Consider the following 10,255-nt stretch of genomic DNA (forward strand, 5'->3'; position numbering starts at 1 on the left):
CTTCCAGGAATACTTCGCTTAAGTCCCAGTTTAAGGACTCGGACAGAGCTCTGGATTCACTCACAATTCACTCACATGAAGTTTGCTAGGCTCCGTGGAACTCTTGTGCGCGGGGAAGGGTACGTCGAGGGATCGTTTGGCGACGGGAAGAGGCGAGAGGCTGATCAGACCCCTGTTGCCTTCTTGATATTCATGCTGGGTCCAATAGGCTCCGCAGTGCTTAGAGATCTTCACGAGATGTGAAGTCTCCTCCTCCTGATGTTCGTGGAGTCCTCCAACTTAGGCGGAAACCACTCAAGCCTCTTATACGGCTAGCAAGCCAATCGCTAACCACCACGTAGGAATAATTTAGAACTGACCAATAGTGGGGCACGAATTTAAATACAAATGGCGCGAACTCCTTGCAACGTGCATTTCTTTTCTGCAGCTAAGAAATGCACCCTGCAAAGAAAGCTACAAACGGCGGGAAAATAATTTAGCAGTGCCGAAGCGCACACAAACAAAAAAAATCACACCCTTGGGTTGTGATACACACAAGTTTGGGACATACAAATTTTGCATCCATAAGTTTAAAGTGTAGAGGCCACCTGAAGGAAAATGTTGAACAGAGATACAAAACTTACTAAACATAAGATAATATTTGCCCAAAGTCAAAATCTCTTGAAGCAGAATTGTACAACAAAGGAAATGGGGTTAAGCAAGTTTTACTGTAAAGACTATCATTAGCTGTATGGATCTCCACTATAGCTTAAGTAAAAGTATTTACAAATTTACTTCTAACAGTAGCACTGGATGCAGCACATTACATAATCCAGCATGTATACTAAAATGAGCTATTATTATACCAGCCAAATAAATAACCCAAATCACAAAATACTTTATGTATAAAAGATACTGACAGCACAGAGACTTTTAGAATATAGTAGACTGATAATTAACAAATTTTCCAGCGCTTACAATGTATAGTAATGTCATTCTAGACTAAATGCATCTCAAAGAATATAACATTACTTTTTTAAAAAGTTAAATATCTATCAATTCTCAAAAAAAAAAAAACAACAACAACAAAAAACTGAACTCCTAATTTCTTTTCATTGCAAAACTCTCAAGTGGGAAACTTGAGCTACTCTGAACTGGGTTCTGAACTAGCCATTATGACTTAGGTGTACAATCTCAGAATATGAGTAGCCCTTAAACTAGCTGTTTCTCCCGGCCACAAGAAAGGGGTGGCCCATATCCATACAGAAGCATCTCTCACATGTATTTTATTTGTCAATATTTTTTTTTTGGTATGGTCCCTTGCAGGGAGCCCTCTGGAGCTAGGTTTTAGATGCACATAATGCACAATACCAACAGGATGCTCAAATCCTGTCCTCTCCACATGCAGAACACATTCCATTCAATCTATTTCATTACAGATAGGGCCATGTGTCAGGATGAACACTTCTGTTCATTATGCAATTCCAAAAAAAAAAAAATCACAGAAAAAATTACAGAAAACTTTCAGTCAAAAACTGAAGCGCTGCACTAAAGACTGAAATTAGGAAAGCATCCCTATTCATGAAGGTACTTAAGCATGTGTTTAAAGGTTAATATATGATTATGTCCCTTGCTTAAAGTTAACAAGTTAATCACATGCCTAACTACTTTCTAAACTCAGAGCTTAAATCAGCGGCTACAAAATTTTGCCATATAACAGACATGCATACAGAACACTGTTCTCTATACTATTAGTAATGAGGACTTTTTGATTTTTTACAATCTTACTAATTTAAATGTGTAACATAAAAGCTCTTAATATAAAAGGAGTGTTATTTTTTTAGAATCTGTTGAAAAGATGCTTTCTTATTCATGATCTAAATAAATTCTGTAATAAAATATTGAGTAATTCAACATTTGGGCATGAACATCAAAAGAAGAGGAAAAGGGTGCTGAACATTGTGCAATAGACTTTCACACGGTTTACGTCTCTCAGTAATTGAACCTGCTCATATATTTAACAGGGCTTATTGATGAAAAACTGCAGTAAGCAGTAATAAAAGCAAAATTCCACAAAACACTGCTAGTTTGGGGAAGCAATAGCTAGTTAAATGTATTACACAACAAGAAGTAATAGCAGATCTATTTTGCAGATTTATACACAAATTAACTCACTTTGAAAGGTCAAGCATGTAAAAAACAATGGGGTGGGCAAGGGAAAGGGGAGCAAATATGTACAGACCTTCCAGTAGTCAGATTGTAAACTGTAGTACCTCTGGTATGCAGATAATGCTGAAAGAGAAAAATAAAAATTGTTTTTTAAAAAGACCAAGACTGAAAGCCTTAAAAACCTCTCAAAATATGCAAGTGTAAAATGATAAATGATTTAATAAAAGTAACTTTACTGCAATAAGTGCACTTGTGTGGGTAATGCATTTTGTAAAGATTATAATTTTTCTGTATGAAGTATGTCAACCCAAAACCACATTTTATCATGATTTATATAAACTTGATATTTAATATTTTAAAGTAACCTTATGAAAGAATTCTATTGGTTGACATTTTGGATTTCTGGCAAAGCTGCTATCAATTCAAAAATGTAATCATACAATGCATTTACAATGCTCCACGGTATCCTGCAGTTTTTTAAAGGAATGGCAGTCACAGAAAAAAAATCAACTACAACGTAAGCACAATCCCCTTTTCACCTGTCAGAGAAAAGTCAGGGGGAGGAGGGGACAGCTTCAAATTTTAGCCAGCACCTACCAAGGCTGAAATCAATGTGAAACAGACACCCACTTTTAGCTCAGCATGGGAACAGTATCCAACTGGGAACTGCAGCATTACAGTGATGAGTTCTCACCAAATCATTGCTTCCTTTTCTTCCCCCTCAAAATTCTGGTAAAATAGATCCAACCTTTTGACTAGTAGGCATCTGATGCATCAGCGTCACCACACTGAAAAATAGCAGAGAGAGTGCTTTAAACTCATTGAACGAGCTTTAGTAAAAGCACCCCTGCCACCATTTTTCAAACACAAGGACGCTGATACATGAGATGCTGGAGTCTGCTGGACCGCAGTAATTACCATGCTCCAGCAGATCTGATTAACCAAGTCTGCTCTGACATGCTACAATTACAGCAAAGGTGCTCTGTTGTGCTGCATGTGTATAGGTGCCCTATGTTCTTATTACACAGTTCTTACGGAAACAGCACAATACGCACACTGCAATAACATGAGACTTTTTATGTAATGATCTGCTAGTATCTCTAAACTTTGGAAAATGTCAGTGTCATAAGGCAGGGGTGCCCAATCTGTAGCATGCATGGCATGAGCAGCTTCTGAGTGGCAGGTGACAGACAGGGAAGGGAACAGGAATGGCAGCTAAGACAGGAAGCGGAAAGAAGAGGAGCACCAGATCAGCCAGGGAGCACAAGGCAAGGGAAGGGGATTGGAGTAGCACCCAGGAAGTATATGGGGCTGATTTCTGGCATGACTGCCAAAAGGTTGGCCCTATTGTCATAAAGAACTCTAAAAATAAGATAAAAAAAATAAAGAACTTTCCACATATTTGGAAAGGACAATCACTGCTTTGAAAAGCTCACAAACTAAATACACACAAAACTAAACAGATTAAGCATAGGACAATAGCAATACACTATTTATATCCAAGCAAATTCACCACAAGCAAAATAGTAAGCATATTAAATGCATACCCTACAACACCCCTAAAATTTAAGGCAGACCTCCAAAAATTAGATACTATAAATGGAAAGCTATAAATGTCTTATAATTTTCTATATATACACAATCTAATTTTTGAAGGGTTGTCTTAAATTTGTTTGCAACCACCACCACAGCAGAGTGGCAAGTGGTGGGAAGCAACCAACTTCAGCCCCTTACCTCCTCACCCCCAGGTGTGTGCCCCTCCACTGTCTACCCCCTACTTCCTCCCCTCGCCACCCCCCAATGTTACACTTGTGCTGGGTCCCTCATTGCTCCCTGGCTCCAGGCCAATTCCCTTGCCCTTCTGGCTACACACTGGGCCCTGTGCTGCTCCTTAAGCAGTAAGACACAGCATGGAACAAGAGACTAGTGCAGGACCCAGGGCTGCCTGCAGGTACTATATTTCTGTTTAATACTCAATAATATTAAGATGGATGAGGCTTTGTTTTTCCCGTACTGAATGAAAGGAGGGGGTAGGGGGAACTTGTCTTGGAGTCCAGTAAACACAGTATTTGCATTTCTAGACCAAATTCCTCAGGACATGACTAGATATACTTTTGGTCTCTTTCAGCAAAACTGCCATGTTACTTAAAAAATATGGATAAAGATTTAACACAAAACACATTTAAAATTAAGGCAAATAAATAACATTTTACATCAGACTTTCAGGAGTCCCATATCAATAGCTTAAGTAACAAAATGTACCAGTCACGTTCTTCTAAATGTTGGTAGAGCAACTCTTTAAATTTATTTTTGTTTGAGAATTCTAAGAATTTAAACCGTTTTTTCCTAACTAGACTAGAACTACTCTGCAAAGTCCCTGATTAACATTTCCAAAATCACACAACATAAAACATAGTATGCTTCCCTTGTTTTTACTGCCTGAAAAAATCCTCAGACTGAACACTTAATTGATAATTGAATTTAATTTACAAAAAATGTAACTGATTTTTGAACATGTCAGTAACTTTATTCTCATTCAAAGCAGTAGCTTCCTTCTGTTTTCAATGAATGGACAGATAAACATCTGGAATGAAAGAGGGTTCTTTCCAAATGGTCACCAGCAGCACTCATTGTTTCCAGAAGTGAAGCTAAGCTGCCCTCAAGGAAAACGGAGTATAGACTAGATAAGGCATACTGGGGAATCTGGCCACACACGGTAACTTAAAAATGATTTAAGTTCGATACTAGGTATAATCACATTACTAAAAATATAAAACAGTGATATTCTGTTTATTAATTTTAAAACAAGAAAATTCCCCAAAGTATGTGTGTTCAGAGTTAAAATCAACAGTATATATTTATTTTAGTTCTAAGTTATTAAGTTTATTTTATTGTAGCGTTCTAGTTTTTTTGTTTATAAAAATGTAAATAGATACAGTTACATTTAAAAGAAATCCTAATACATTTAAATATGGAAGGATAAGTAAAAGAATCTAAGCAGCTTCAGCTCTGCCATATAAAAATGTAAGTGGGCAAAGGAAATCCAACAGGTATTACAAGTCCAGTTCATGCATCTTGGGACCCCAAATAATAAAAGAACTTAATTAAATGGATGTTGTATTTCACTGCAGAGCACAGCTAAGGTCTGCTGACACCATCTTCTAATTAGAAGCTTTAAATCTTATACTATTAATATTAAAATTAGTCTCTGAAATTTTTAGTATGATAAAATTTTATGCTGTTAAAGCAGTTGGGAAGCAAAAATTCTCTCTCTTTCAGCATGGAAAACAGTCTTCAACAATATTATATTAAACATACTTTGTTTAAAAAGGAGAGGATTAGTCTGATTCTCAGGAAAATCTGTCTTCTAACATGATCAGTTAGCCTGTCCAAAATTTAAAAGGCAGATGAGATCTAAAACAAGACTGGACAAAGCACAAAAATGTCACGGTAGCTAAACAAGCATATATTGGCAATAGGATGGTTGGTATTCAGGCAAATTTGATCAAACCTCTATAACTACTACTCTAAATTTAAGAAGTCCTTTCTTCAATCTGATATAAATCATGAATCTGTAGGGTTCACTTCAAGGAAAAAATCAATTAGATGGCCAGCACCACCTAGTGGTGTGCTGCAAGGCTAAATATGACCACAGATTTTTCACTTGCTGAATTTCTGACCCCAGTAGGGACGTCTAACCCTGACTGGTAGTAGAAGCCTTTATAGGGCTCAATATGGCCCCAGTGAGACAAAGGCCTGTTGAGACAGGGTTGTCGTATATAAGTATATAAGTTATTCTATGCTACTCTAACGAACGTAAAAACTAGGCAAAGGAAAGAGCTGGGCCAAGGATAGAAATGCAAGCTTTTCACAGCCATGGTAAGAGAAACCGAGAAGAGGGTGGGGGTATCACTTCTTCATGCAGAGCAAGACAATGATGTCACACAAGAGATCTCTCATGCACCCAAAGGCAGCAGCTTCCACAACAGCTCTGTAGCACAACACCAAGGATGCCATCTGCTACCAGCTGAAATACAGTGATGCCTTGTAAAGTAGTTCTACTACTGGATTTTAATACTGTACAGTACTCTGGCCAATTATGTTGTGGGATAATTAACCAATTTAATTCACTGTTGTTCCAATTTCCTGCCAGCACTGCCACCTCCCTCCCAATTACCTACTCCTGATAATTGGTCACTACTGGATAGTTTGCCATTATTCCCATTCCCCTTGGTGAGGCAAATAAACCAGAATTTACTGCATCTTTAGCAAGGGGTCCACAGACTGAACAACAGATGAAAAGCCCAAGGTCTAGACTGAAGAATGAAAGAAAGGTACAGGAGGAACCTCCAGCAGAGGATGTTTTAAGTTGCAAAAGATGACAAGAAAGTGTCTTTTCTCAAAGTAAATCTAATTAGCAAGTTTATCTTGAAAAGAAAGGAAGAATGCACACATGCACCTTGGAGTGGAAGATTCATAACTTTGGTTTTCACTGACCCATAACAACATCCAACTATGGGTCATCATCAGTAATGTTAACCATAAAATCCAAGTACACTGGTTAAACACAACAGTTCAGAATTTGGTATTATAGGAAATATTTAAATAAGACTACAATTAGGTCAGCCTTAACTTAATCCCTTCACTCTGTGTAAACACTGAAATGCAGAAAATACCAATGTAGGACCACAGCTTGATTATATTTACCTCAGAAATCCATCAGAGGATACACTCCATCTTCCTCTCAAAAATCCCTTTTCATTGTTTACTTGACTTAAATTATTTCAAAATGAATTTAGATAGTTATGAATAACATGGGCAGACCATATTCTATAATAAAAATATCAACTACAGTAAAGACTATAGCTGATATTCAAATTAGACTTTTTAATTGATTTTATAATGAAAAGCTGTAAATAACTCCAGTATTTAAAACCCTAGATAACCATTCTTACTTCTCAGACATGCATACAGTTATAGTTTAAGACCAACTGAAGAGAGAAAAGATGCACAGCTGTGGTAACCAGGCTTCAAAAGCTGTAGCTAACAAGCAGATATAAACAACATGGAACATGGCACTGGAATAATACATCATTTTGTTTCTGTATTTTCCACCTCTAAAAGAGCTCCCTTCCTTATTAAATCAACCCAATCACTTGCCTATTACCAGCTTATCTCCACTGTCCTGTTTCATAGACATTAGGGCTGGAAGGAACCTCGCAAGATCATCAATTCCCCTCATTTCTCAAACTTCTGAAGTCCAAACCCCCAGTTTAATTCTAGATTTCTCTACTTGGCATTTTAAACTGAACTAAAAATCAGCTCACAACAGCTCTATTCAAGATTATTTTCAACAACCAACTCTTCTATAAGATCTTTCCTAGATGCTAAAAACTAAATCTTCCACAGTATTGCCTTAATCCAGAAGTATCTGTGCCCTATCATTAACAGTAATATTAGTTATTAAGTCTGTATGAGGGAAGTTAAAATCCCCCATAATTAATTAAAATGTTTCCCATGAGCTTAAAGAGACTGCTATCCACTGCCCAGTCTGTTCTTGGTGGTCTATGACAACCCCTTAATACAACTCCTATGGGGCCAATTTTTACTGTCCCTCTATTGTGATTCTCCTTTAGATTCTATATTGGACATCATATTTTATGTCATTGCAACCTCTCACTGCTACCTTATCATGTATGCCTTTAATCTAACTTTGCTAAATGGCTTATACCTTTAATAAATGTATTCCGGTCTTCAAACTACAGGCAGCCCTCAGACTTATGACAACTGGTTCCTGAAAACCACACCTTAAGTCAAAACATTGCAACTCAGAACCAATTTTCTCATAAGAAACAAGGTTATAAATGGGGGATTGGTTCCTGGTGAAATACCCTATTTTCACCAAAAATACCCCAGAGTTGTGTACTCGATCAATTATATATGAGTAATATAGCTACATTAATGTATTTATATTGTAAATAGCAATCATATGGATTTGGAAGGACTTTGCTGGACTTTTTGAAAGGCTCTCAGTTGGACTTTCTGAAGGGTTCTTGGCTGGAGTCTTCTCAGGAGTCTTGGCTGCAGGTGTTTGTGGAGCCTTGTCTGCTTTCTCAAAGAAAGTGTCCAAGGAAGTTTGGACAGATGTTCTTCAGGAAGATGAGCAATGCAGTGAACTTGTTCGCTGGCGTAGCATCGCATCAGATCAAGTGTTGTAAGTCGAAACTGACATCATAAAGTTGAAACAGGGGGTCAATTTAGAAACGTTGCAAGTGTGAAACACTGTAACTCGAAACATTGTAAGTCAAGGGCTGTCTGTAGTCAAAACCTTAGTGGAAGGTGTCATATTTCAAAATTTGCAGCAAATTGTTTAACATTATTCCAAATTTAATATTTACAACATGGTGCATTACTCAATTCTAGGTAAAGTAATATTTGAGTCTTCAAAACAAAGCTTTAAAATTCTTTATTTTTTTAGATATCCTACTTATGTATGCAATGCAGCATTGTTTCAAACAAAAGAATGAGCCTGTAATGACCTAGTAGTTATTTAGTTACTCTTTTTAGGCTTTTATCAGAAAATTTCATCCCAAGATTATTTCCCAAAGTTCTCTCCTTATTTAAGGACCATAAGCAAGGCTGACAAAAGATTTAGAGACTTTTAAATAGGCACACTGTACTCTTAGAACTGACAGTCTTGGTGGGCGTAAATACCAGCATATTTCCTAGAGTCCCTACCATACCACGTTACAATGAAAGTACTCCATCGAAGAGTATATTGGGGGGGGGCCGGGGGCAGAGGGAGGGAGGAAAGAAGGGGCAAGGAAGTAAGCATTTAAAGCCTTACTATTCAATTATCTTATCATAATTCAGTGACATCTCCAAACGACCATGCAAGACTGGTCTATTACCAATCCACTGAAACACAATAGGGTTATTCATGAGTTTTTAATTCTCCCCATACTTGAAAGCAGATGTACTACATATAAAAATAGCAGAAGACTTTAGCCTTCTCACAAAAAGTTTACTAATTTCAAAAAGATTTTCATAATACAAATCAGAGATTGCAAAGTTCAGACACCACACAATTGCAAAGGAAGGGATAACAGGATCATGCTATAACGACAGTATGACTTTGCCATTAATAGTTAAAAGCCACCCTCAAATTTTACACTTTCAATGCACTAGAGATAAGAATTCCCAGCAGACACTGAAGTCTAGATTATGTCACTCCAAAGAGGGCAGTAAGGAGGGGGGAAGAAAGATGTCTACAGGGACACTTGGTACTAATTGTACACATGGTACTAATTCATGTGGGCACTAATGATGCAGCCAGGAGAAGCCCAGATCATCTGATGAAGGACTACCATGCTCTGGGGGGCAAGCTGAAGGAGACAGGGGCACAGGTGTTCTTCTCATATGTCCTTCCAGTGAGCGGACATGGACGATGCCATGAGACCTGCATCAGAGAAGTCAACTAGCGCCTTCAAGAATGGTGTCTCGAGGTGGGCTTCGGCTTCTTGGACCATGACCCATACTTCAAGAAGAGAGACATGCTCGGGTGGGATGGGCTTCACCTCTCCCCCAAAGGTAAGCGTGTGTTCTCGTTCAGGCTGGCTGATCTCCTCTGATGGGCTTTAAACTAGGTTCGTTGGGGGAAGGGGAGGATGAGGTTGGACGGCACCTCTGAACACCAAACCAGGTGTCACCCACAAGAACAGCCCAGCCAAGACTGATGACGAGCACAAGAAATACCCAGGTGAGAGACCCGGATAGTCCTGGGATTAGGGGGGCAGTGCACACACCTTCAGGAGGCCTTAAATGTCTATACACTAATGCTCATAGTATGGGGAACAAGCAGGAGGAATTTGCCCTCCTGCTAGCTAACACAAACCCAGACATAGTGGGGCTCACCGAAATGTGGTGGGATCCAACGAACGACTGGGAGGTGAACATCAAGGGATATAAACTGTACAGGAGGGATAGAACAGGGAGGAAAGGCAGGGGTCTGGTGCTCTATGTCAAAGAACAATTCACATCCTCAGCAAGCAGCACTGGGTCAGAGGAGGGGCAGACTGAAGTGCTCTGGGTCAGAATACAAGGGGGT

General features: G+C 38.5%; 1 protein-coding gene across 2 annotated transcripts in view; it reads right to left on the reverse strand.

Moving 5' to 3' along the window:
- KDM6A (lysine demethylase 6A) overlaps positions 1-10,255 on the reverse strand; it is a 153,716-nt gene that overhangs the window by 129,835 nt on the left and 13,626 nt on the right. For both annotated transcript variants that reach the window (XM_014520551.2, XM_014520550.2), the window contains exon 2: positions 2,222-2,271. The gene's annotated coding sequence lies outside the window, so the exon portion shown is untranslated. The remainder of the gene's footprint in view (positions 1-2,221; positions 2,272-10,255) is intronic.

Source organism: Alligator sinensis, unplaced genomic scaffold, assembly GCF_000455745.1.
Source record: "Alligator sinensis unplaced genomic scaffold, ASM45574v1 scaffold243_1, whole genome shotgun sequence".
Classification (NCBI taxonomy): Eukaryota; Metazoa; Chordata; order Crocodylia; family Alligatoridae; genus Alligator; species Alligator sinensis.